Source organism: Pimephales promelas, chromosome 21 (assembly GCF_988280905.1).
Source record: "Pimephales promelas chromosome 21, fPimPro1.hap1.1, whole genome shotgun sequence".
NCBI classification, from domain to species: Eukaryota; Metazoa; Chordata; class Actinopteri; order Cypriniformes; family Leuciscidae; genus Pimephales; species Pimephales promelas.
The window spans coordinates 4,073,553-4,094,588 of record NC_142789.1 but is presented as its reverse complement, the minus strand read 5'-3'; the positions used below and the strand labels follow the sequence as shown (position 1 = coordinate 4,094,588).

The 21,036-nt window shown below is 39.1% G+C and overlaps 61 non-coding genes across 61 annotated transcripts; 46 read left to right on the top strand and 15 right to left on the bottom strand.

Annotated features, from left to right (window-relative positions):
• The first annotated feature begins 265 nt into the window (after positions 1-265).
• On the top strand, positions 266-337 carry trnac-gca (transfer RNA cysteine (anticodon GCA)). The gene has a single exon. It is a non-coding gene; the product is annotated as a tRNA-Cys (tRNA).
• A 138-nt stretch (positions 338-475) lies between these two features.
• Positions 476-547, top strand: trnac-gca (transfer RNA cysteine (anticodon GCA)). Its single transcript has one exon. It is a non-coding gene; the product is annotated as a tRNA-Cys (tRNA).
• Positions 548-686: 139 nt separating this feature from the next.
• On the top strand, positions 687-758 carry trnac-gca (transfer RNA cysteine (anticodon GCA)). Its single transcript has one exon. It is a non-coding gene; the product is annotated as a tRNA-Cys (tRNA).
• A 140-nt stretch (positions 759-898) lies between these two features.
• Positions 899-970, top strand: trnac-gca (transfer RNA cysteine (anticodon GCA)). The gene has a single exon. It is a non-coding gene; the product is annotated as a tRNA-Cys (tRNA).
• A 237-nt stretch (positions 971-1,207) lies between these two features.
• Positions 1,208-1,279, top strand: trnac-gca (transfer RNA cysteine (anticodon GCA)). Its single transcript has one exon. It is a non-coding gene; the product is annotated as a tRNA-Cys (tRNA).
• Positions 1,280-1,421: 142 nt separating this feature from the next.
• Positions 1,422-1,493, top strand: trnac-gca (transfer RNA cysteine (anticodon GCA)). The gene has a single exon. It is a non-coding gene; the product is annotated as a tRNA-Cys (tRNA).
• A 141-nt stretch (positions 1,494-1,634) lies between these two features.
• On the top strand, positions 1,635-1,706 carry trnac-gca (transfer RNA cysteine (anticodon GCA)). Its single transcript has one exon. It is a non-coding gene; the product is annotated as a tRNA-Cys (tRNA).
• A 140-nt stretch (positions 1,707-1,846) lies between these two features.
• Positions 1,847-1,918, top strand: trnac-gca (transfer RNA cysteine (anticodon GCA)). Its single transcript has one exon. It is a non-coding gene; the product is annotated as a tRNA-Cys (tRNA).
• A 139-nt stretch (positions 1,919-2,057) lies between these two features.
• Positions 2,058-2,129, top strand: trnac-gca (transfer RNA cysteine (anticodon GCA)). Its single transcript has one exon. It is a non-coding gene; the product is annotated as a tRNA-Cys (tRNA).
• Positions 2,130-2,269: 140 nt separating this feature from the next.
• Positions 2,270-2,341, top strand: trnac-gca (transfer RNA cysteine (anticodon GCA)). Its single transcript has one exon. It is a non-coding gene; the product is annotated as a tRNA-Cys (tRNA).
• A 139-nt stretch (positions 2,342-2,480) lies between these two features.
• trnac-gca (transfer RNA cysteine (anticodon GCA)) lies at positions 2,481-2,552 on the top strand. Its single transcript has one exon. It is a non-coding gene; the product is annotated as a tRNA-Cys (tRNA).
• Positions 2,553-2,692: 140 nt separating this feature from the next.
• trnac-gca (transfer RNA cysteine (anticodon GCA)) lies at positions 2,693-2,770 on the top strand. Its single transcript has one exon. It is a non-coding gene; the product is annotated as a tRNA-Cys (tRNA).
• Positions 2,771-2,905: 135 nt separating this feature from the next.
• trnac-gca (transfer RNA cysteine (anticodon GCA)) lies at positions 2,906-2,977 on the top strand. The gene has a single exon. It is a non-coding gene; the product is annotated as a tRNA-Cys (tRNA).
• A 141-nt stretch (positions 2,978-3,118) lies between these two features.
• trnac-gca (transfer RNA cysteine (anticodon GCA)) lies at positions 3,119-3,190 on the top strand. The gene has a single exon. It is a non-coding gene; the product is annotated as a tRNA-Cys (tRNA).
• A 140-nt stretch (positions 3,191-3,330) lies between these two features.
• On the top strand, positions 3,331-3,402 carry trnac-gca (transfer RNA cysteine (anticodon GCA)). The gene has a single exon. It is a non-coding gene; the product is annotated as a tRNA-Cys (tRNA).
• A 139-nt stretch (positions 3,403-3,541) lies between these two features.
• On the top strand, positions 3,542-3,613 carry trnac-gca (transfer RNA cysteine (anticodon GCA)). The gene has a single exon. It is a non-coding gene; the product is annotated as a tRNA-Cys (tRNA).
• Positions 3,614-3,754: 141 nt separating this feature from the next.
• trnac-gca (transfer RNA cysteine (anticodon GCA)) lies at positions 3,755-3,826 on the top strand. Its single transcript has one exon. It is a non-coding gene; the product is annotated as a tRNA-Cys (tRNA).
• Positions 3,827-3,967: 141 nt separating this feature from the next.
• trnac-gca (transfer RNA cysteine (anticodon GCA)) lies at positions 3,968-4,039 on the top strand. Its single transcript has one exon. It is a non-coding gene; the product is annotated as a tRNA-Cys (tRNA).
• A 141-nt stretch (positions 4,040-4,180) lies between these two features.
• Positions 4,181-4,252, top strand: trnac-gca (transfer RNA cysteine (anticodon GCA)). The gene has a single exon. It is a non-coding gene; the product is annotated as a tRNA-Cys (tRNA).
• Positions 4,253-4,392: 140 nt separating this feature from the next.
• On the top strand, positions 4,393-4,464 carry trnac-gca (transfer RNA cysteine (anticodon GCA)). Its single transcript has one exon. It is a non-coding gene; the product is annotated as a tRNA-Cys (tRNA).
• Positions 4,465-4,605: 141 nt separating this feature from the next.
• trnar-gcg (transfer RNA arginine (anticodon GCG)) lies at positions 4,606-4,677 on the top strand. Its single transcript has one exon. It is a non-coding gene; the product is annotated as a tRNA-Arg (tRNA).
• A 140-nt stretch (positions 4,678-4,817) lies between these two features.
• Positions 4,818-4,889, top strand: trnac-gca (transfer RNA cysteine (anticodon GCA)). Its single transcript has one exon. It is a non-coding gene; the product is annotated as a tRNA-Cys (tRNA).
• A 141-nt stretch (positions 4,890-5,030) lies between these two features.
• Positions 5,031-5,102, top strand: trnac-gca (transfer RNA cysteine (anticodon GCA)). Its single transcript has one exon. It is a non-coding gene; the product is annotated as a tRNA-Cys (tRNA).
• A 141-nt stretch (positions 5,103-5,243) lies between these two features.
• trnac-gca (transfer RNA cysteine (anticodon GCA)) lies at positions 5,244-5,315 on the top strand. Its single transcript has one exon. It is a non-coding gene; the product is annotated as a tRNA-Cys (tRNA).
• Positions 5,316-5,455: 140 nt separating this feature from the next.
• On the top strand, positions 5,456-5,527 carry trnac-gca (transfer RNA cysteine (anticodon GCA)). The gene has a single exon. It is a non-coding gene; the product is annotated as a tRNA-Cys (tRNA).
• A 139-nt stretch (positions 5,528-5,666) lies between these two features.
• Positions 5,667-5,738, top strand: trnac-gca (transfer RNA cysteine (anticodon GCA)). Its single transcript has one exon. It is a non-coding gene; the product is annotated as a tRNA-Cys (tRNA).
• A 141-nt stretch (positions 5,739-5,879) lies between these two features.
• Positions 5,880-5,951, top strand: trnac-gca (transfer RNA cysteine (anticodon GCA)). The gene has a single exon. It is a non-coding gene; the product is annotated as a tRNA-Cys (tRNA).
• A 141-nt stretch (positions 5,952-6,092) lies between these two features.
• trnac-gca (transfer RNA cysteine (anticodon GCA)) lies at positions 6,093-6,164 on the top strand. The gene has a single exon. It is a non-coding gene; the product is annotated as a tRNA-Cys (tRNA).
• Positions 6,165-6,301: 137 nt separating this feature from the next.
• On the top strand, positions 6,302-6,373 carry trnac-gca (transfer RNA cysteine (anticodon GCA)). Its single transcript has one exon. It is a non-coding gene; the product is annotated as a tRNA-Cys (tRNA).
• A 664-nt stretch (positions 6,374-7,037) lies between these two features.
• Positions 7,038-7,109, top strand: trnac-gca (transfer RNA cysteine (anticodon GCA)). Its single transcript has one exon. It is a non-coding gene; the product is annotated as a tRNA-Cys (tRNA).
• A 140-nt stretch (positions 7,110-7,249) lies between these two features.
• trnac-gca (transfer RNA cysteine (anticodon GCA)) lies at positions 7,250-7,321 on the top strand. Its single transcript has one exon. It is a non-coding gene; the product is annotated as a tRNA-Cys (tRNA).
• Positions 7,322-7,460: 139 nt separating this feature from the next.
• trnac-gca (transfer RNA cysteine (anticodon GCA)) lies at positions 7,461-7,532 on the top strand. The gene has a single exon. It is a non-coding gene; the product is annotated as a tRNA-Cys (tRNA).
• Positions 7,533-7,673: 141 nt separating this feature from the next.
• trnac-gca (transfer RNA cysteine (anticodon GCA)) lies at positions 7,674-7,745 on the top strand. The gene has a single exon. It is a non-coding gene; the product is annotated as a tRNA-Cys (tRNA).
• Positions 7,746-7,886: 141 nt separating this feature from the next.
• trnac-gca (transfer RNA cysteine (anticodon GCA)) lies at positions 7,887-7,958 on the top strand. The gene has a single exon. It is a non-coding gene; the product is annotated as a tRNA-Cys (tRNA).
• Positions 7,959-8,100: 142 nt separating this feature from the next.
• Positions 8,101-8,172, top strand: trnac-gca (transfer RNA cysteine (anticodon GCA)). The gene has a single exon. It is a non-coding gene; the product is annotated as a tRNA-Cys (tRNA).
• Positions 8,173-8,312: 140 nt separating this feature from the next.
• Positions 8,313-8,384, top strand: trnac-gca (transfer RNA cysteine (anticodon GCA)). Its single transcript has one exon. It is a non-coding gene; the product is annotated as a tRNA-Cys (tRNA).
• A 142-nt stretch (positions 8,385-8,526) lies between these two features.
• trnac-gca (transfer RNA cysteine (anticodon GCA)) lies at positions 8,527-8,598 on the top strand. Its single transcript has one exon. It is a non-coding gene; the product is annotated as a tRNA-Cys (tRNA).
• Positions 8,599-8,738: 140 nt separating this feature from the next.
• On the top strand, positions 8,739-8,810 carry trnac-aca (transfer RNA cysteine (anticodon ACA)). Its single transcript has one exon. It is a non-coding gene; the product is annotated as a tRNA-Cys (tRNA).
• Positions 8,811-8,950: 140 nt separating this feature from the next.
• On the top strand, positions 8,951-9,022 carry trnac-gca (transfer RNA cysteine (anticodon GCA)). Its single transcript has one exon. It is a non-coding gene; the product is annotated as a tRNA-Cys (tRNA).
• Positions 9,023-9,163: 141 nt separating this feature from the next.
• On the top strand, positions 9,164-9,235 carry trnac-gca (transfer RNA cysteine (anticodon GCA)). Its single transcript has one exon. It is a non-coding gene; the product is annotated as a tRNA-Cys (tRNA).
• A 138-nt stretch (positions 9,236-9,373) lies between these two features.
• trnac-gca (transfer RNA cysteine (anticodon GCA)) lies at positions 9,374-9,445 on the top strand. Its single transcript has one exon. It is a non-coding gene; the product is annotated as a tRNA-Cys (tRNA).
• A 139-nt stretch (positions 9,446-9,584) lies between these two features.
• On the top strand, positions 9,585-9,656 carry trnac-gca (transfer RNA cysteine (anticodon GCA)). Its single transcript has one exon. It is a non-coding gene; the product is annotated as a tRNA-Cys (tRNA).
• A 3,068-nt stretch (positions 9,657-12,724) lies between these two features.
• trnac-gca (transfer RNA cysteine (anticodon GCA)) lies at positions 12,725-12,796 on the top strand. Its single transcript has one exon. It is a non-coding gene; the product is annotated as a tRNA-Cys (tRNA).
• Positions 12,797-13,058: 262 nt separating this feature from the next.
• Positions 13,059-13,130, top strand: trnac-gca (transfer RNA cysteine (anticodon GCA)). The gene has a single exon. It is a non-coding gene; the product is annotated as a tRNA-Cys (tRNA).
• Positions 13,131-13,481: 351 nt separating this feature from the next.
• Positions 13,482-13,553, top strand: trnac-gca (transfer RNA cysteine (anticodon GCA)). The gene has a single exon. It is a non-coding gene; the product is annotated as a tRNA-Cys (tRNA).
• Positions 13,554-13,693: 140 nt separating this feature from the next.
• On the top strand, positions 13,694-13,765 carry trnac-gca (transfer RNA cysteine (anticodon GCA)). The gene has a single exon. It is a non-coding gene; the product is annotated as a tRNA-Cys (tRNA).
• A 187-nt stretch (positions 13,766-13,952) lies between these two features.
• trnac-gca (transfer RNA cysteine (anticodon GCA)) lies at positions 13,953-14,024 on the bottom strand. Its single transcript has one exon. It is a non-coding gene; the product is annotated as a tRNA-Cys (tRNA).
• A 139-nt stretch (positions 14,025-14,163) lies between these two features.
• On the bottom strand, positions 14,164-14,235 carry trnac-gca (transfer RNA cysteine (anticodon GCA)). The gene has a single exon. It is a non-coding gene; the product is annotated as a tRNA-Cys (tRNA).
• Positions 14,236-14,376: 141 nt separating this feature from the next.
• Positions 14,377-14,448, bottom strand: trnac-gca (transfer RNA cysteine (anticodon GCA)). Its single transcript has one exon. It is a non-coding gene; the product is annotated as a tRNA-Cys (tRNA).
• A 139-nt stretch (positions 14,449-14,587) lies between these two features.
• Positions 14,588-14,659, bottom strand: trnac-gca (transfer RNA cysteine (anticodon GCA)). The gene has a single exon. It is a non-coding gene; the product is annotated as a tRNA-Cys (tRNA).
• A 354-nt stretch (positions 14,660-15,013) lies between these two features.
• On the bottom strand, positions 15,014-15,085 carry trnac-gca (transfer RNA cysteine (anticodon GCA)). The gene has a single exon. It is a non-coding gene; the product is annotated as a tRNA-Cys (tRNA).
• Positions 15,086-15,213: 128 nt separating this feature from the next.
• Positions 15,214-15,285, bottom strand: trnac-gca (transfer RNA cysteine (anticodon GCA)). Its single transcript has one exon. It is a non-coding gene; the product is annotated as a tRNA-Cys (tRNA).
• Positions 15,286-15,638: 353 nt separating this feature from the next.
• Positions 15,639-15,710, bottom strand: trnac-gca (transfer RNA cysteine (anticodon GCA)). The gene has a single exon. It is a non-coding gene; the product is annotated as a tRNA-Cys (tRNA).
• Positions 15,711-15,850: 140 nt separating this feature from the next.
• On the bottom strand, positions 15,851-15,922 carry trnac-gca (transfer RNA cysteine (anticodon GCA)). The gene has a single exon. It is a non-coding gene; the product is annotated as a tRNA-Cys (tRNA).
• A 140-nt stretch (positions 15,923-16,062) lies between these two features.
• Positions 16,063-16,134, bottom strand: trnac-gca (transfer RNA cysteine (anticodon GCA)). Its single transcript has one exon. It is a non-coding gene; the product is annotated as a tRNA-Cys (tRNA).
• A 141-nt stretch (positions 16,135-16,275) lies between these two features.
• On the bottom strand, positions 16,276-16,347 carry trnac-gca (transfer RNA cysteine (anticodon GCA)). Its single transcript has one exon. It is a non-coding gene; the product is annotated as a tRNA-Cys (tRNA).
• A 141-nt stretch (positions 16,348-16,488) lies between these two features.
• trnac-gca (transfer RNA cysteine (anticodon GCA)) lies at positions 16,489-16,560 on the bottom strand. The gene has a single exon. It is a non-coding gene; the product is annotated as a tRNA-Cys (tRNA).
• Positions 16,561-16,913: 353 nt separating this feature from the next.
• trnac-gca (transfer RNA cysteine (anticodon GCA)) lies at positions 16,914-16,985 on the bottom strand. Its single transcript has one exon. It is a non-coding gene; the product is annotated as a tRNA-Cys (tRNA).
• Positions 16,986-17,125: 140 nt separating this feature from the next.
• On the bottom strand, positions 17,126-17,197 carry trnac-gca (transfer RNA cysteine (anticodon GCA)). The gene has a single exon. It is a non-coding gene; the product is annotated as a tRNA-Cys (tRNA).
• Positions 17,198-17,315: 118 nt separating this feature from the next.
• On the bottom strand, positions 17,316-17,387 carry trnac-gca (transfer RNA cysteine (anticodon GCA)). Its single transcript has one exon. It is a non-coding gene; the product is annotated as a tRNA-Cys (tRNA).
• A 354-nt stretch (positions 17,388-17,741) lies between these two features.
• trnac-aca (transfer RNA cysteine (anticodon ACA)) lies at positions 17,742-17,813 on the bottom strand. Its single transcript has one exon. It is a non-coding gene; the product is annotated as a tRNA-Cys (tRNA).
• Positions 17,814-21,036: the final 3,223 nt, after the last annotated feature.

Genomic DNA, 21,036 nt, shown 5'->3' with positions numbered 1-21,036 from the left:
AGGTCCTTGGTTCAAGTCTGAGTGCCCCCTTTAGCATGTCCCAATCTGCACGTTATCTTTGGTGTTATGCTAGTTTCCAACTAGCCAATTACTTCATTCTTTAACCTTATACAGACGAATTTAAGAAAATTCCAGAATTTTTTTTTCTTATTTGAAAAGTTTTTTTTGAAAATTTGGTGTTATGCTAGTTTCCAACTAGCCAATTACAGACAAATTTAAGAAAATTCAAGATATATTTTTCTTATTTGAAAAAAGCTTTTCGGAAGGGGGTATAGCTCAGTGGTAGAGCATTTGACTGCAGATCAAGAGGTCGTTGATTCAAATCCGAGTGCCCCCTTTAGCATGTCCCAATCTGCATGTTATCTTTGTTATCCTAGTTCCGTACAAGCCAATTATTTCAGTCTTTAACCTTATACAGACAAATTTAAGAAAATTCCAGATATTTTTTTCTAATTTTTAAAAAAGCTTTTCGAAAGGGGGTATAGCTCAGTGGTAGAGCATTTGACTGCAGATCAAGAGGTCCTCGGTTCAAATCCGAGTGCCCCCTTTAGCATGCCCCAATCTGCATGTTATCTTTGGTGTTATGCTAGTTTCCAACAAGCCAATTACTTCATTCTTTAACCTTATACAGACGAATTTAATAAAATTCCAGATATTTTTTCTTATTTGAAAAAATCTTTTAGAAAGGGGGTATAGCTCAGTGGTAGAGCATTTGACTGCAGATCAAGAGGTCCTTGGTTCAAATCCGAGTGCCCCCTTTAGCATGTCCCAATCTGCACGTTTTCTTTGGTGTTATGCTAGTTTCCAACTAGCCAATTACTTCATTCTTTAACCTTATACAGACGAATTTAAGAAAATTCCAGAATTTTTTTTTCTTATTTGAAACGTTTTTTTGAAGGGGGGTATAGCTCAGTGGCAGAGCATTTGACTGCAGATCAAGAGGTCCTCGGTTCAAATCCGAGTGCCCCCTTTAGCATGTCCCAATCTACATGTTATCTTTGGTGTTAAGCTAGTTTCCAACTAGCCAATTACTTCATTCTTTAACCTTATACAGACGAATTTAAGAAAATTCCAGAATTTCTTTTTTTTATTTGAAAAGTTTTTTTTTGAAAATTTGGTGTTATGCTAGTTTCCAACTAGCCAATTAGAGACAAATTTAAGAAAATTCAAGATATATTTTTTCTTATTTGAAAAAAGCTTTTCGGAAGGGGGTATAGCTCAGTGGTAGAGCATTTGACTGCAGATCAAGAGGTCCTCGGTTCAAATCCGAGTGCCCCCTTTAGCATGCCCCAATCTGCATGTTATCTTTGGTGTTATGCTAGTTTCGTATAAGCCAATTACTTAATTCTTTAACCTTATACAGACGAATTTAAGAAAATTCCAGAATTTGTTTTTCTTATTTGAAAAAAGCTTTTTTGAAAGGGGGTATAGCTCAGTGGTAGAGCATTTGACTGCAGATCAAGAGGTCCTCGGTTCAAATCCGTGTGCCCCCTTTAGCATGTCCCTATCTGCATGTTATCTTTGGTGTTTTGCTAGTTTCGTACAAGACAATTACTTAATTCTTTAACCTTATACAGACGAATTTAAGAAAATTCTAGAATTTGTTTTTCTTATTTGAAAAGACTTTTTGAAGGGGGGGTATAGCTCAGTGGTAGAGCATTTGACTGCAGCTCAAGAGGTCCTCGGTTCAAACCCGAGTGCCCTCTTTAGCATGCCCCAATCTGCATGTTATCTTTGGTGTTATGCTAGTTTCGTACAAGCCAATTACTTAATTCTTTAACCTTATACAGACGAATTTAAGAAAATTCCAGAATTTGTTTTTCTTATTTGAAAAGATTTTTTGAAGGGGGGTATAGCTCAGTGGTAGAGCATTTGACTGCAGATCAAGAGGTCCTCGGTTCAAATCCGAGTGCCCCCTTTAGCATGTCCCAATCTGCACGTTATCTTTAGTGTTATGTTAGTTTCCAACTAGCCAATTACTTCATTCTTTAACCTTATACAGACAAATTTAAGAAAATTCCAGATATTTTTTCTTATTTGAAAAAATCTTTTAGAAAGGGGGTATAGCTCAGTGGTAGAGCATTTGACTGCAGATCAAGAGGTCCTTTGTTCAAATCCGAGTGCCCCCTTTAGCATGCCCCAATCTGCATGTTATCTTTGGTGTTATGCTAGTTTCGTACAAGCCAATTACTTAATTCTTTAACCTTATACAGACGAATTTAAGAAAATTCCAGAATTTGTTTTTCTTATTTGAAAAGATTTTTTGAAGGGGGGTATAGCTCAGTGGTAGAGCATTTGACTGCAGATCAAGAGGTCCTCGGTTCAAATCCGAGTGCCCCCTTTAGCATGTCCCAATCTGCACGTTATCTTTGGTGTTATGCTAGTTTCCAACTAGAAAATTACTTCATTCTTTAACCTTATACAGACGAATTTAAGAAAATTCCAGATATTTTTTCTTATTTGAAAAAATCTTTTAGAAAGGGGGTATAGCTCAGTGGTAGAGCATTTGACTGCAGATCAAGAGGTCCTTGGTTCAAATCCGAGTGCCCCCTTTAGCATGTCCCAATCTGCACGTTATCTTTGGTGTTATGCTAGTTTCCAACTAGCTAAATACTTCATTATTTAACCTTATACAGATGAATTTAAGAAAATTCCAGAATTTTTTTTTCTTATTTGAAACGTTTTTTTTAAGGGGGGTATAGCTCAGTGGTAGAGCATTTGACTGCAGATCAAGAGGTCCTCTGTTCAAATCCGAGTGCCCCGTTTACCATGTCCCAATCTGCATGTTATCTTTGTTGTTATGCTAGTTCCGTACAAGCCAATTATTTCAGTCTTTAACCTTATACAGACAAATTTAAGAAAATTCCAGATATTTTTTTCTAATTTGCAAAAAAGCTTTGTGAAAGGGGGTATAGCTCAGTGGTAGAGCATTTGACTGCAGATCAAGAGGTCCTCGGTTCAAATCCGAGTGCCCCCTTTATCATGTCCCAATCTGCACGTTATCTTTGGTGTTATGCTAGTTCCGAACAAGCCAATTATTTCAGTCTTTAACCTTATACAGACAAATTTAAGAAAATTCCAGATATTTTTTTCTAATTTGCAAAAAAGCTTTGAGAAAGGGGGTAAAGCTCAGTGGTAGAGCATTTGACTGCAGATCAAGAGGTCCTCGGTTCAAACCCGAGTGCCCTCTTTAGCATGCCCCAATCTCCATGTTATCTTTGGTGTTATGCTAGTTTCGTACAAGCCAATTACTTAATTCTTTAACCTTATACAGACGAATTTAAGAAAATTCCAGAATTTGTTTTTTTTATTTGAAAAGATTTATTGAAGGGGGGTATAGCTCAGTGGTAGAGCATTTGACTGCAGATCAAGAGGTCCTCGGTTCAAATCCGAGTGCCCCCTTTAGCATGTCCCAATCTGCACGTTATCTTTGGTGTTATGCTAGTTTCCAACTAGCCAATTACTTCATTCTTTAACCTTATACAGACGAATTTAAGAAAATTCCAGATATTTTATCTTATTTGAAAAAATCTTTTAGAAAGGGGGTATAGCTCAGTGGTAGAGCATTTGACTGCAGATCAAGAGGTCCTTGGTTCAAATCCGAGTGCCCCCTTTAGCATGCCCCAATCTGCATGTTATCTTTGGTGTTATGCTAGTTTCGTACAAGCCAATTACTTAATTCTTTAAGCTTATACAGACGAATTTAAGAAAATTCCAGAATTTGTTTTTCTTATTTGAAAAAAGCTTTTCGAAAGGGGGTATAGCTCAGTGGTAGAGCATTTGACTGCAGATCAAGAGGTCCTCGGTTCAAATCCGTGTGCCCCCTTTAGCATGTCCCTATCTGCATGTTATCTTTGGTGTTTTGCTAGTTTCGTACAAGACAATTACTTAATTCTTTAACCTTATACAGACGAATTTAAGAAAATTCTAGAATTTGTTTTTCTTATTTGAAAAGACTTTTTGAAGGGGGGGTATAGCTCAGTGGTAGAGCATTTGACTGCAGATCAAGAGGTTCTCGGTTCAAATCCAAGTGCCCCCTTTAGCATGTCCCAATCTGCATGTTATCTTTGTTGTTATGCTAGTTTCGTACAAGCCAATTATTTCAGTCTTTAACCTTATACAGACAAATTTAAGAAAATTCCAGATATTTTTTTCTAATTTGCAAAAAAGCTTTGTGAAAGGGGGTATAGCTCAGTGGTAGAGCATTTGACTGCAGATCAAGAGGTCCTCGGTTCAAATCCGAGTGCCCCCTTTAGCATGTCCAAATCTGCACGTTATCTTTGGTGTTATGCTAGTTTCCAACTAGCCAATTACTTCATTCTTTAACCTTATACAGACGAATTTAAGAAAATTCCAGAATTTTTTTTTCTTATTTGAAACGTTTTTTTGAAGGGGGGTATAGCTCAGTGGTAGAGCATTTGGCTGCAGATCAAGAGGTCCTCGGTTCAAATCCGAGTGCCCCCTTTAGCATGTCCCAATCTGCATGTTATTTTTGTTGTTATGCTAGTTCCGTACAAGCCAATTATTTCAGTCTTTAACCTTATACAGACAAATTTAAGAAAATTCCAGATATTTTTTTCTAATTTGCAAAAAAGCTTTGTGAAAGGGGGTATAGCTCAGTGGTAGAGCATTTGACTGCGGATCAAGAGGTCCTCGGTTCAAATCCAAGTGCCCTCTTTAGCATGCCCCAATCTGCATGTTATCTTTGGTGTTATGCTAGTTTCGTACAAGCCAATTACTTAATTATTTAACCTTATACAGACGAATTTAAGAAAATTCCAGAATTTGTTTTTCTTATTTGAAAAGTTATTTTGAAGGGGGGTATGGCTCAGTGGTAGAGCATTTGACTGCAGATCAAGAGGTCCTCGGTTCAAATCCGAGTGCCCCCTTTAGCATGTCCTAATCTGCATGTTATCTTTGTTGTTATGCTAGTTCCATACAAGCCATTTATTTCAGTCTTTAACCTTATACAGACAAATTTAAGAAAATTCCAGATATTTTTTTCTAATTTGCAAAAAAGCTTTGTGAAAGGGGGTATAGCTCAGTGGTAGAGCATTTGACTGCAGATCAAGAGGTCCTCGGTTCAAATCCGAGTGCCCCCTTTATCATGTCCCAATCTGCACGTTATCTTTGGTGTTATGCTAGTTCCGTACAAGCCAATTATTTCAGTCTTTAACCTTATACAGAAAAATTTAAGAAAATTCCAGATATTTTTTTCTAATTTGCAAAAAAGCTTTGAGAAAGGGGGTAAAGCTCAGTGGTAGAGCATTTGACTGCAGATCAAGAGGTCCTCGGTTCAAACCCGAGTGCCCTCTTTAGCATGACCCAATCTCCATGTTATCTTTGGTGTTATGCTAGTTTCGTACAAGCCAATTACTTAATTCTTTAACCTTATACAGACGAATTTAAGAAAATTCCAGAATTTGTTTTTCTTATTTGAAAAGATTTTTTGAAGGGGGGTATAGCTCAGTGGTAGAGCATTTGACTGCAGATCAAGAGGTCCTCGGTTCAAATCCGAGTGCCCCCTTTAGCATGTCCCAATCTGCACGTTATCTTTGGTGTTATGCTAGTTTCCAACTAGCCAATTACTTCATTCTTTAACCTTATACAGACGAATTTAAGAAAATTCCAGATATTTTATCTTATTTGAAAAAATCTTTTAGAAAGGGGGTATAGCTCAGTGGTAGAGCATTTGACTGCAGATCAAGAGGTCCTTGGTTCAAATCCGAGTGCCCCCTTTAGCATGCCCCAATCTGCATGTTATCTTTGGTGTTATGCTAGTTTCGTACAAGCCAATTACTTAATTCTTTAAGCTTATACAGACGAATTTAAGAAAATTCCAGAATTTGTTTTTCTTATTTGAAAAAAGCTTTTCGAAAGGGGGTATAGCTCAGTGGTAGAGCATTTGACTGCAGATCAAGAGGTCCTCGGTTCAAATCCGTGTGCCCCCTTTAGCATGTCCCTATCTGCATGTTATCTTTGGTGTTTTGCTAGTTTCGTACAAGCCAATTATTTCAGTCTTTAACCTTATACAGACAAATTTAAGAAAATTCCAGATATTTTTTTCTAATTTGCAAAAAAGCTTTGTGAAAGGGGGTATAGCTCAGTGGTAGAGCATTTGACTGCAGATCAAGAGGTCCTCGGTTCAAATCCGAGTGCCCCCTTTAGCATGTCCAAATCTGCACGTTATCTTTGGTGTTATGCTAGTTTACAACTAGCCAATTACTTCATTCTTTAACCTTATACAGACGAATTTAAGAAATTCCAGATATTTTTTTCTTATTTGAAACGTTTTTTGAAGGGGGGTATAGCTCAGTGGTAGAGCATTTGACTGCAGATCAAGAGGTCCTCGGTTCAAATCCGAGTGCCCCCTTTAGCATGTCCCAATCTGCATGTTATCTTTGGTGTTATGCTAGTTTCCAACTAGCCAATTACTTCATTCTTTAACCTTATACAGACGAATTTAAGAAAATTCCAGATATTTTTTTCTTATTTGAAAAAAATTATTCGAAAGGGGGTATAGCTCAGTGGCAGAGCATTTGACTGCTCATCAAGTGGTCCTCGGTTCAAGTCCGAGTGCCCACTTTAGCATGACCGAGTGCGATCTTTGGCACTGTTATGCTAGTTTCCAACTAGCCAATCACTTCATTCGTTTACAATATTCTGGTGTTTTTGAGAAATATTGTTATATATTTATTTTCTCAATTTCAAACATGTTCTCCGAAATGGGGTTTAGCTCAGTGGTAGAGCATTTGAATGCAGATCAAGAGGTCCTTGGTTCAAGTCTGAGTGCCCCCTTTAGCATGTCCCAATCTGCACGTTATCTTTGGTGTTATGCTAGTTTCCAACTAGCCAATTACTTTATTCTTTAACCTTATACAGACGAATTTAAGAAAATTCCAGAATTTTTTTTTCTTATTTGAAAAGTTTTTTTTTGAAAATTTGGTGTTATGCTAGTTTCCAACTAGCCAATTACAGACAAATTTTAAAGAAAAAAACAGATATTTTTTTCTAATTTGCAAAAAAGCTTTGTGAAAGGGGGTATAGCTCAGTGGTAGAGCATTTGACTGCAGATCAAGAGGTCCTCGGTTCAAACCCGAGTGCCCTCTTTAGCATGCCCCAATCTCCATGTTATCTTTGGTGTTATGCTAGTTTCGTACAAGCCAATTACTTAATTCTTTAACCTTATACAGACGAATTTAAGAAAATTCAAGAATTTGTTTTTCTTATTTGAAAAGATTTTTTGAAGGGGGGTATAGCTCAGTGGTAGAGCATTTGACTGCAGATCAAGAGGTCCTCGGTTCAAATCCGAGTGCCCCCTTTAGCATGTCCCAATCTGCACGTTATCTTTGGTGTTATGCTAGTTTCCAACTAGCCAATTACTTCATTCTTTAACCTTATACAGACGAATTTAAGAAAATTCCAGATATTTTATCTTATTTGAAAAAATCTTTTAGAAAGGGGGTATAGCTCAGTGGTAGAGCATTTGACTGCAGATCAAGAGGTCCTTGGTTCAAATCCGAGTGCCCCCTTTAGCATGCCCCAATCTGCATGTTATCTTTGGTGTTATGCTAGTTTCGTACAAGCCAATTACTTAATTCTTTAAGCTTATACAGACGAATTTAAGAAAATTCCAGAATTTGTTTTTCTTATTTGAAAAAAGCTTTTCGAAAGGGGGTATAGCTCAGTGGTAGAGCATTTGACTGCAGATCAAGAGGTCCTCGGTTCAAATCCGTGTGCCCCCTTTAGCATGTCCCAATCTGCATGTTATCTTTGGTGTTATGCTAGTTTCGTACAAGACAATTACTTAATTCTTTAACCTTATACAGACGAATTTAAAAAAATTCTAGAATTTGTTTTTCTTATTTGAAAAGACTTTTTGAAGGGGGGGTATAGCTCAGTGGTAGAGCATTTGACTGCAGATCAAGAGGTCCTTGGTTCAAATTCGAGTGCCCCCTTTAGCATGTCCCAATCTGCATGTTATATTTGTTGTTATGCTAGTTTCGTACAAGCCAATTACTTCATTCTTTAACCTTATACAGACGAATTTAAGAAAATTCCAGAATTTGTTTTTCTTATTTGAAAAAAGCTTTTTTGAAAGGGGGTATAGCTCAGTGGTAGAGCATTTGACTGCAGATCAAGAGGTCCTCGGTTCAAATCCTTGTGCCCCCTTTAGCATGTCCCAATCTGCATGTTATCTTTGTTGTTATGCTAGTTCCGTACAAGCCAATTACTTAATTCTTTAACCTTATACAGACGAATTTAAGAAAATTTCAGAATTTGTTTTTCTTATTTGAAAAGCTTGTTCGAAGGGGGGTATAACTCAGTGGTAGCGCATTTGACTGCAGATCAAGAGGTCCTCGGTTCAAATCCGAGTGCCCCCTTATAGCATGTCCCAATCTGCATGTTATCTTTGTTGTTATGCTAGTTCCGTACAAGCCAATTACTTCAGTCTTTAACCTTATACAGACAAATTTAAGAAAATTCCAAATATTTTTTTCTAATTTGCAAAAAAGCTTTTTGAAAGGGGGTATAGCTCAGTGGTAGAGCATTTGACTGCAGATCAAGAGGTCCTCGGTTCAAATCCGAGTGGCCTCTTTAGCATGCCCCAATCTGCAAGTTATCTTTGGTGTTATGCTAGTTTCGTACAAGCCAATTACTTAATTCTTTAACCTTATACAGACGAATTTAAGAAAATTCCAGAATTTGTTTTTCTTATTTGAAAAGATTTTTTGAAGGGGGGTATAGCTCAGTGGTAGAGCATTTGACTGCAGATCAAGAGGTCCTCGGTTCAAATCCGAGTGCCCCCTTTAGCATGTCCCAATCTGCACGTTATCTTTGTTGTTATGCTAGTTCCGTACAAGCCAATTACTTCATTCTTTAACCTTATACAGACGAATTTAAGAAAATTCCAGATATTTTTTTCTTATTTGAAAAAAATTATTCGAAAGGGGGTATAGCTCAGTGGTAGAGCATTTGACTGCACATCAAGAGGTACTCGGTTCAAGTCCGAGTGCCCCCTTTAGCATGTCCGAGTGCGATCTTTGGCACTTTTATGCTAGTTTCCAACTAGCCAATCACTTCATTCGTTTACAATATTCTGGTGTTTTTGAGAAATATTGTTATATATTTATTTTCTCAATTTCAAACATGTTCTCCGAAAGGGGGTTTAGCTCAGTGGTAGAGCATTTGACTGCAGATCAAGATGTCATTGGTTCAAATCCGAGTGCCCCCTTTAGCATGTCCCAATCTGCATGTTATCTTTGGTGTTATGCTAGTTTCCAACTAGCCAATTACTTCATTCTTTAACCTTATACAGACGAATTTAAGAAAATTCCAGAATTTTTTTTTTATTTGAAAAGATTTTTTGAAAGGGGGTATAGCTCAGTGGTAGACCATTTGACTGCAGATTAAGAGGACCTCGGTTCAAATCCGAGTGCCCCCTTTAGCATGTCCCAATCTGCAAGTTATCTTTGTTGTTATGCTAGTTTCGTACAAGCCAATTACTTCATTCTTTAACCTTATACAGACGAATTTAAGAAAATTCCAGATTTTTTTTCTTATTTGAATAGATTTTTTTGAAAGGGGGTATAGCTCAGTGGTAGAGCATTTGACTGCAGATCAAGAGGTCCTCGGTTCAAGTCCGAGTGCCCCCTTTAGCATGTAAGAGTGCGATCTTTGGCACTGTTATGCTAGTTTCCAACTAGCCAATCACATCATTCTTTTATAATGTTTTAGTGTTTTTGAGAAATATTGTTAAATATTTATTTTCTCAATTTCAAACTTGTTGTTCAAAATGGGGTATAGCTCAGTGGTAGCACATTTGACTGCAGATCAAGAGGTCCTCGGTTCAAATCAGTGTGCCCGCTTTACCATGTCCCAATCTGCATGTTATCTTTGGTGTTATGCTAGTTTCCAACTAGCCAATTACTTCATTCTTTAACCTTATACAGACGAATTTAAGAAAATTCCAGATTTTTTTTCTTATTTGAATAGATTTTTTTGAAAGGGGGTATAGCTCAGTGGTAGAGCATTTGACTGCATGTAGCGCTCCCCTCAGTATACTGATAAGGGTATGGCTTTTGGGTTCTTTAAATGTTTCAAATGTTAACCCTGATTAACTCAGTTTTAAATATTATCTTGGATCTCTCTGTTAAAATACTCACTTGAACTATTTTAAACCTGTCTATGAATTTACCCTTTTTAAATTGAGTTTTAAATAAAGCTTTTTAACCAAAAGTGTCTGTATGTCTCTCTCAAAATAAAAAGAAAACCTCTTTGCAGATAGGAATTAAAATAACACACCACAAGGTTTAAAAAATATATCTCAATTATTTACTCAAAAAACAATTATATCCAAACAAAATAAGAAATTAAATAAAATAAGATTGTCCTTTGTTTTAAACCTTCAACACAAAATATCCCTCTTTCGTAAAGGGAAATATAGTTAGTACTATAATTTATAAATGCACAGTAACAAGTTAAACCCCAATAACCTGCAAATGCATTAATTCAGCAAAACTCAAATACAACAAAGTCACTTAAATCAATATATTTTGTGGGCCCACAACACCTTAATGAAATCTAAAGCCGGCAACCAAATGATTATTAAATAAAATACCGTAGCAGGCCTGATGTGGTGGTTGTGTTCGTTGTGGCCCAAAACTCAATGGCCGCTTCACTCGTCAGTGAGCAAACAAAATAAAAGAAAGATACCTCGAGTTAATGTTTCTGTCCCGTCTTCACCCCAGTAATCACTCGAACAGGCTCAGCATCCGATTAGCATTTCCACACGAACTCCGTTGGTTTCTCTTTTCTCGTTCACGTCTCCAGCAAACTCACGAGAGAAATCCCAGTTGCTCCAAACTCCGTCTGAGTATCTTCCTTGTCTTCAGGTCGAACACAGCAGATAAACCCCTCGAAATGTTCAACGGAGGGAGGGACTCAAACTTTAACTAGAAAATGTCCTTCACTTGTAATGAACAGACTTACGTTAGCATTAGCAGTAGCACAGTAAACAGTCTCTGAACTTCGTGTAGAAATTCATCCCGCTTCACAATATACAACTTGTCACTCTTCTCACTGGTTGTTGTGCAAACAATCATAAAATACAAGTTATACACTGGCTTGTACACTACTGATTCACAAATTAACTCAGAACATCTTTGAGTCACGCTCACTCGTGTGCTTCGCTCTCTCGAACTTTTTCCTCTCTTTTCCAAAGTCGCGCTCACTCCACCCACCTGCTCTTAACCCCATAAATGCTGGTTTAGACAGTTTTCAGAAACATTATCTCTTGACTTAAACAATAAACATAATTTTAAAACTGCTTTTAACATTTTTATTATAACTTTTCTTTTTGCATGTTTTTCAACCTTTTTTAAAATCACACAACTTTTATGCTCTAATTACCAGATGATAGACCTACAACTAACATCACTTATAACTTTATGCATTTTTAACCCAGGTTACATGCAGATCAAGAGGTCCTCGGTTCAAGTCCGAATGCCCCCTTTAGCATGACCGAGTGCGATCTTAATTGGCACTGTTATAGTTTCCAACTAGTCAACTTCACTTCATTCGTTTACAATATTCTGGTGTTTTTGAGAAATATTGTTATATATTTATTTTCTCAATTTCAAACATGTTCTCCGAAATGGGGTTTAGCTCAGTGGTAGAGCATTTGAATGCAGATCAAGAGGTCCTTGGTTCAAGTCTGAGTGCCCCCTTTAGCATGTCCCAATCTGCACGTTATCTTTGGTGTTAAGCTAGTTTCGTAGAAGCCAATTACTTAATTGTTTAACCTTATCCACAAGTTTCCGAGGTGCGCTCCTGTAAAAAATAAAGTGGGTGAAACTTCCGGTGACGCGGCGGAAGTAGCATTCCAATGGTATTTTGTGTGTTAGTTAGCGAAGAGGCTAGCTGTTTTTCGGAGAATTATTTTACTATTTAAAGACGCAAATCTTTATGAGAGATGTCGTTACGGAGCTCAGGGACAACATGCGCTGCTCGCGGTTGTATGTATAACCGGACTAAACTAATTTAGTGGCTTAAACGGGATTGTTTTGAACATAAGCTGAAAACGAAATCAGAGTGATTCTGCCAACGACTGTAGTTTCCATCACCTCCCAAAAGACGACGAATCTTCCTGTGTACATTTGTTTAAATTCTTAATATTCTATAAACTTTTATCAGCATGTGTTTGGCTGTTCGCTACTGATGTTACAGCTAAACTCAGGATCAAAGCCTGTGTTGACAGAATACCAAATGTGCCAGTTAATGTATTCAAGCAGCACATTCATTTATAATTTTGAATAAACTCCAAAGCACAATGAATAAACTCCAAAGCACAATGACTAAGTGTGTATTTTTTATTTTAATTGTTTGTCAGCTCGCACAACTGTCTGTCACCATGCCTTGATGAGTATTGATTATTAATAATGTTATTATAATACTCCCAATCAACTACTGCGGAGGGTAAAGGTACTGTTATTTCACCCTTTTTAATTTCGTTGAGGTTGTGTTCCCACATCGTTAGCTAGTTTGGATCGCTATAACTTGAATGACTGTCAACTGTTGAATGAACGAGTGTCAAGCATGTCAAATCGCGCTTTGTTTACTTCCAACCGGAAGTCGCGCCCACTTTTGACGCAAGGCCTCATGGGCAGACACATTTATGAAAATTCCAGATATTTTTTTCTTATTTGAAAAAAGCTTTTAGAAAGGGGGTATAGCTCAGTGGTAGAGCATTTGACTGCAGCTCAAGAGTTCCTCGGTTCAAATCCGAGTGCCCCCTTTAGCATGTCCCAATCTGCATGTTATCTTTGTTGTTATGCTAGTTCCGTACAAGCCAATTATTTCAGTCTTTAACCTTATACAGACAAATTTAAGAAAATTCCAGATATTATTTCTAATTTGAAAACAGCTTTTTGAAAGGGGGTATGTTTGGTGTTATGCTAGTTTCCAACTAGACAATTACTTCATTCTTTAACCTTATACAGACGAATTTAAGAAAATTCCAGAATTTTTTTTTCTTATTTGAAAAGTTTTTTTTGAAGGGGGGTATAGCTCAGTGGTAGAGCATTTGACTGCAGATCAAGAGGTCCTCGGTTCAAGTCCGAGTGCCCCCTTTAGCATGTCCGAGTGCGATCTTTGGCACTTTTATGCTAGTGTCCAACTAGCCAATCACTTCATTCGTTTACAATATTCTTGTGTTTTTGAGAAATATTGTTATATATTTCTTTTCTCAATTTCAAACATGTTCTCCGAAACGGGGTTTAGCTTAGTGGTAGAGCACTTCAAGGCAGATCAAGAGGTCCTTGGTTCAAATTCGAGTGCCCCCTTTAGCATGTCCCAATCTGCATGTTATCTTTGGTGTTATGCTAGTTTCGGACCAGCCAATTACTTCATTCTTTAACATTATACAGACGAATTTAAGAAAATTCCAGAATTTTTTTTTCTTATTTAAAGATTTTTTGAAAGGGGGTATAGCTCAGTGGTAGAGCATTTGCCTGCAAATCAAGAGGTCCTCGGTTCAAATCCGTGTGCCCCCTTTAGCATGTCCCAATCTGCATGTTATCTTTGGTGTTATGCAAGTTTCCAACTAGCCAATTACTTGATTCTTTAACCTTATACAGACGAATTTAAGAAAATTCCAGAATTTTTTTTTCTTATTTGAAAAGATTTTTTGAAAGGGGGTATAGCTCAGTGGTAGAGCATTTGACTGCAGCTCAAGAGGTCCTCGGTTTAAGTCCGAGTGCCCCCTTTAGCACGACCGAGTGCGATCTTTGGGACTGTTATGCTAGTACCCCCCTTCAAAAAATCTTTTCAAATAAGAAAAACAAATTCTGGAATTTTCTTAAATTCGTCTGTATAAGCTTAAAGAATTAAGTAATTGGCTTGTACGAAACTAGCATAACACCAAAGATAACATGCAGATTGGGGCATGCTAAAGGGGGCACTCGGATTTGAACCAAGGACCTCTTGATCTGCAGTCAAATGCTCTACCACTGAGCTATACCCCCTTTCTAAAAGATTTTTTCAAATAAGAAAAAATATCTGGAATTTTCTTAAATTCGTCTGTATAAGGTTAAAGAATGAAGTAATTGGCTAGTTGGAAAATAGCATAACACCAAAGATAACGTGCAGATTGGGACATGCTAAAGGGGGCACTTGGATTTGAACCGAGGACCTCTTGATCTGCAGTCAAATGCTCTACCACTGAGCTATACCCCCTTTCACAAAGCTTTTTTGCAAATTAGAAAAAAATATCTGGAATTTTCTTAAATTTGTCTGTATAAGGTTAAAGACTGAAATAATTGGCTTATACGGAACTAGCATAACAACAAAGATAACATGCAGATTGGGACATGCTAAAGGGGGCACTCTGATTTGAACCGAGGACCTCTTGATCTGCAGTCAAATGCTCTACCACTGAGCTATACCCCCTTCAAAAAATCTTTTCAAATAAGAAAAACAAATTCTGGAATTTTCTTAAATTCGTCTGTATAAGGTTAAAGAATTAAGTAATTGGCTTGTACGAAACTAGCATAACACCAAAGATAACATGCAGATTGGGGCATGCTAAAGAGGGCACTTGGATTTGAACCGAGGACCTCTTGATCTGCAGTCAAATGCTCTACCACTGAGCTATACCCCCTTTCACAAAGCTTTTTTGCAAATTAGAAAAAAATATCTGGAATTTTCTTAAATTTGTCTGTATAAGGTTAAAGACTGAAATAATTGGCTTATACGGAGCTAGCATAACAACAAAGATAACATGCAGATTGGGACATGCTAAAGGGGGCACTCTGATTTGAACCGAGGACCTCTTGATCTGCAGTGAAATGCTCTACTACTGAGCTATACCCCCCTTCAAAAAAACATTTCAAATAATAAAAAAAAAATTCTGGAATTTTCTTAAATTCGTCTGTATAAGGTTAAAGAACGAAGTAATTGGCTAGTTGGAAACTAGCATAACACCAAAGATAACGTCCAGATTGGGACATGCTAAAGGGGGCACTCGGATTTGAACCAAGGACCTCTTGATCTGCAGTCAAATGCTCTACCACTGAGCTATACCCCCCTTCAAAAAACCTTTTCAAATAAGAAAAAGAAATTCTGGAATTTTCTTAAATTCGTCTTTATAAGGTTAAAGAATTAAGTAATTGGCTAGTTGGAAACGAGCATAACGTGCAGATTGGGACATGCTAAAGGGGGCACTCGGATTTGAACCAAGGACCTCTTGATCTGCAGTCAAATGCTCTACCACTGAGCTATACCCCCTTTCAAAAAGCTTTTTTCAAATAAGAAAAAAATATCTGGAATTTTCTTAAATTTGTCTGTATAAGGTTAAAGAATGAAGTAATTGTCTTGTACGAAACTAGCATAACACCAAAGATAACATGCAGATTGGGGCATGCTAAAGGGGGCACTCGAATTTGAACCAAGGACCTCTTAATCTGCCTTCAAATGCTCTACCACTGAGCTAAACCCCGTTTCGGAGAACATGTTTGAAATTGAGAAAATATATATATAACAATATTTCTCAAAAACACCAGAATATTGTAAACGAATCAAGTGATTGGCTAGTTGGAAACTAGCATAACAGTGCCAAAGATCGCACTCGGTCATGCTAAAGGGGGCACTCGGACTTGAACCGAGGACCTCTTGATCTGCAGTCAAATGCTCTACCACTGAGCTATACCCCCCTTCAAAAAATCTATTCAAATAAGAAAAAGAAATTCTGGAATTTTCTTAAATTCGTCTTTATAAGGTTAAAGAATTAAGTAATTGGCTAGTTGGAAACGAGCATAACACCAAAGATAACGTGCAGATTGGGACATGCTAAAGGGGGCACTCGGATTTGAACCAAGGACCTCTTGATCTGCAGTCAAATGCTCTACCACTGAGCTATACCCCCTTTCAAATAGCTTTTTTCAAATAAGAAAAAAATATCTGGAATTTTCTTAAATTTGTCTGTATAAGGTTAAAGAATGAAGTAATTGGCTTGTACGAAACTAGCATAACACCAAAGATAACATGCAGATTGGGGCATGCTAAAGGGGGCACTCGGGTTTGAACCGAGGACCTCTTGATCTGCAGTCAAATGCTCTACCACTGAGCTATACCCCCTTTCACAAAGCTTTTTTGCAAATTAGAAAAAAATATCTGGAATTTTCTTAAATTTGTCTGTATAAGGTTAAAGACTGAAATAATTGGCTTATACGGAACTAGCATAACAACAAAGATAACATGCAGAATGGGACATGCTAAAGGGGGCACTCGGATTTGAACCGAGGACCTCTTGATCTGCAGTCAAATGCTCTACCACTGAGCTATACCCCCCTTAAAAAAAACATTTCAAATAATAAAAAAAAAATTCTGGAATTTTCTTAAATTCGTCTGTATAAGGTTAAAGAACGAAGTAATTGGCTAGTTGGAAACGAGCATAACACCAAAGATAACGTGCAGATTGGGACATGCTAAAGGGGGCACTCAGATTTGAACCAAGGACCTCTTGATCTGCAGTCAAATGCTCTACCACTGAGCTATACCCCCTTTCGAAAAGCTTTTTTCAAATAAGAAAAAAATATCTGGAATTTTCTTAAATTTGTCTGTATAAGGTTAAAGAATGAAGTAATTGGCTTGTACGAAACTAGCATAACACCAAAGATAACCTGCAGATTGGGGCATGCTAAAGGGGGCACTCGAATTTGAACCAAGGACCTCTTAATCTGCCTTCAAATGCTCTACCACTGAGCTAAACCCCGTTTCGGAGAACATGTTTTAAATTGAGAAAATATATATATAACAATATTTCTCAAAAACACCAGAATATTGTAAACGAATCAAGTGATTGGCTAGTTGGAAACTAGCATAACAGTGCCAAAGATCGCACTCGGTCATGCTAAAGGGGGCACTCGGACTTGAACCGTGGACCTCTTGATCTGCAGTCAAACGCTCTACCACTGAGCTATACCCCCTTTCAAAGCATCTTTTCAAATAAGAAACAAAAATTCTTGAATTTTCTTAAATTCGTCTGTATAAGGTTAAAGAATGAAGTAATTGGCTAGTTGGAAACTAGCATAACACCAAAGATAACATGCAGATTGGGACATGCTAAAGGGGGCACACGGATTTGAACCGAGGACCTCTTGATCTGCAGTCAAATGCTCTACCACTGAGCTATACCCCATTTCGAAGAACATTTTTAAATTGAGAAAATAAATATTTAACAATATTTCTCAAAAACACCAAAATATTGTAAAAGAATCATGTGATTAGCTAGTTGGAAACAAGCATAACAGTGCCAAAGATCGCACTCGGACTTGAACCGAGGACCTCCTGATCTGCAGTCAAATGCTCTACCACTGAGCTATACCCCCTTTTGAAAAAATCTATTCAAATAAGAAAAAAAAAATCTGGAATTTTCTTAAATTCGTCTGTATAAGTTTAAAGAATGAAGTAATTGGCTTGTACGAAACTAGCATAACACCAAAGATAACATGCAGATTGGGACATGCTAAAGGGGGCACTCGAATTTGAACCAAGGACCTCTTGATCTGCCTTCAAATGCTCTACCACTGAGCTAAGCCCCGTTTTGGAGAACATGTTTGAAATTGAGAAAATAAATATATAACAATATTTCTCAAAAACACCAGAATATTGTAAACGAATGAAGTGATTGGCTAGTTGGAAACTAGCATAATAGTGCCAAAGATCGCACTCGGACATGCTAAAGGGGGCACTCGGACTTGAACCGAGGACCTCTTGATCTGTAGTCAAATGCTCTACCACTGAGCTATACCCCCTTTCAAGAAGCTTTTTTCAAATAAGAAAAAAATATCTGGAATTTTCTTAAATTCGTGTGTATAAGGTTAAAGAATGAAGTAATTGGCTTGTACGAAACTAGCATAACACCAAAGATAACATGCAGATTGGGGCATGCTAAAGGGGACACCCGGTTTTGAACCGAGGACCTCTTGATCTGCAGTCAAATGCTTTACCACTGAGCTAATGGAACAGTGGTTTAAAGCAGTCATTCCCAAAGTCGGGGTCCCGACCCACACGTGGGTCGCGGGAGATTTTGTCTGGGTCGCCAAGTCGAGCACTATTTTTCAGTGTGTTGTAGGCTACTCTCTAGATATGGGCTATTCAATTGGCGGCCCGCGGGCCAAGTGCGGCCCGCCAATCATCTCCATACGGCCGAGGGCACCCCAACCTCCCTCTCCTCCTATTTTCTGGTGGTGCCGCGCGGCTAAATTTGGTTAGATATGCGCGTGGACGCAGTGGCGCGTGCAGCTGGATGACTATATGCACGCACTGTGTGTGTACCATGAGCACTCCGACTGACCTGAGAGAAAAGTTTACAGTCCGAATATTTCAGCAGTTTTTATGTGTGTCCCGTATTTCTGTCGACTGAACCAGCGATAATAATCATTCGTTGGTTTGATTATTTCCTTTCCATGAATTGGCCATTGGCCAAACGCGCGTGCATAACGGTCTGAAACGATTCGGATTTGTTCACCTGAAGCGGTTTCTCGGTAAGTAACAACAAATAGAGAACAAAATAGCGCTGGTTTCAGTCGTTTCACTAGTTTACTTTGAACTAGGCAGCACGGCCCAGTGGAGAACGGAACGCAAAGCTTAAAGGAGTTGCGTTTACTCCCGGTCCCGGACACTATTATTAAACAACGTTGCGCGACATCCTTTAAGAAGCGTCGGACACGTACTCCTCTCTCTTACAAACCACACATCACTCAATGATTTTAACTAGTTTTAAATCGGATGAAACAGTCTTAACATTCCCAACACTACTGATGAGAAAAATAGAAGAAACATGAATAAAGTTAGAAGACTAAATGCCCTAATCACCCCCCTTACAAACATTTACCATGTAATAGCCTGAATGTAATAATTTACCATGGTTTGGGCATAAATGTGGAATATTTATATTGCCTTAGATTTATTAGGGGGGTAGAGGAATATGTATTTAATCGTGTGTGTAGTTTTTTTTTTTGTGTGCCTGTTTAGGCATTTTTATGCAGTGGTAGTGAGCCATGCATGGTTACAAAGTCTCAGTGTCAGAATATTTTAATTTAAGCCTATAATAATTATTATAGTAAATTATGTACACTGTAACTATGAGAATATGAAAACAATGAGATGCCCAGTCAACTTTTCCTTTCTCATTTCACCTGCATATTGTCAACAACAGGTTAAACAAAAAAAGTGCTTTGTCAAATATCTGTATCTCTTTTAAATAGTTAACTGGAAGCTTAAAAAATGACCTTAAAAAATGGTCATACATATTTTGTTAATGCATAAATTCTCGTCGTGATATATGAACTATATGGGCCTAATGTTTTTTGGGTCACAAGGATTTATCGACTTTAAAATGTGGGTCGCCAGAAAAAAAGTTTGGGAAACACTGGTTTAAAGCACACTTCACCAGCGATCCTGCACACTTTCAGACTTAAGTGGTAAGTGGGACGGTAGGGATTCTTCTCAGTACAGGATACTCTCGTCAGTGCACAGTAGTGAGACAGTGATATAAAAGCTTACTTCACCAGCGATGCTGCATACTTCCAGACTCCCGCATTAAGTAGGAAGTTAAGGATTCTTCTCAATACAGGACACTCTCGTCAGTGCACAGTAGTGGGACAGTGATTTAAATGCTTACTTCACCAGCGATGCTGCATACTTCCAGACTCAGGCATTAAGTAGGAATCTGGCGAAGGTGTTGGGTGTCGCCCAGCCTGCAGCTCTGCAGATGTCTGTTAGCGAGGCGCCGTGCGCTAGAGCCCAAGAGGAGGCCACACTCCGGGTGGAATAGGCCGTCACACCAAGGGGGCACGGACGGCCTTGCTGCTGGTAAGACAAAGCAATGGCGTCCACTATCCAGTGGGACAGCCGTTGCTTTGAGAGAGCCCTTCCCTACTGGCTCCCCCCATGACAGACAAAGAGCTGGTCTGAGGTCCTGAAACACCACGTTTTGTCGACGTAGGTGCGGAGAGCACGTACCGGACAGAGCAGTGCCAAGGCTGGGTCTGCCTCCTCCAGGGGCAGCGCTTGCAGGTTCACCACCTGGTCCCAGAAGGGAGTGGTGGGAACCTTGGGCACATATCCAGGCCGGGGTCTTAGGATCACGTGAGAGTAAGCCGGCCCGAACTCCAGGCACGCTTCGTCAACGGAGAATGCGTGCAGATCCCCCACCCTCTTGATGGAGGTCAATGCAACCAGGAGTGCTGTCTTCATGGACAGAAACTTTAACTCTACTGATTGCAAAGGCTCAAAGGGATGCCTCCGCAGAGCACTTAGAACTACCGAGAGGTCCCAAGAGGGTACGAGGGGAGGACGAGGCGGATGTAGCCTCCTCGATCCCCTCAGGAACCTGATGACCAGGTCGTGCTTCCCTAAGGACTTACCTTCCACTGCTTCATGAGAAGCGGCAATGGCCGCGACGTAACCCTTAAGGGTGGAGGGCGACAGCCTGCGCTCCAACCCTTCTTGCAGGAAGGAAAGCACGACCCCGATCGAACATCTCCGGGGGTCTTCTCTGCGAGAAGAGCACCAATTGATGAAGAGGTTCCACTTCAACGCATAAAGGTGTCCCGTGGACGACGCTCTAGCGGAAGTCATGGTCGCCGCCACCTCAGGTGGCAGCGAACTCAAACCTGCCTCGTCCCGTCCAGGAGCCACCTCCAGAGATCGGGACGAGGGTGCCACAGAGTGCCCCGTCTCTGAGTGAATAGATCTTGTCTCAGAGGAATAGGCCAAGGAGGTGCTGTCGCGAGGAGCACGAGTTCGGAGAACCACGTCTTGGTGGGCCAATAGGGGGCTACCAGCAAGACCTGCTCCTCGTCCTCCTTGATCTTGCACAACACCCGTGCAAGAAGGCTCACTGGGGGAAACGCATACTTGCGTGGGCCCCGCGGCCAGCTGTGCGCCAGTGCATCTGAGCCGAGCGTACCCTCGGTCAGGGAATAAAACTGGGCGCAGTGGGATGAGTCCCGGGAGGCGAACAGATCTATC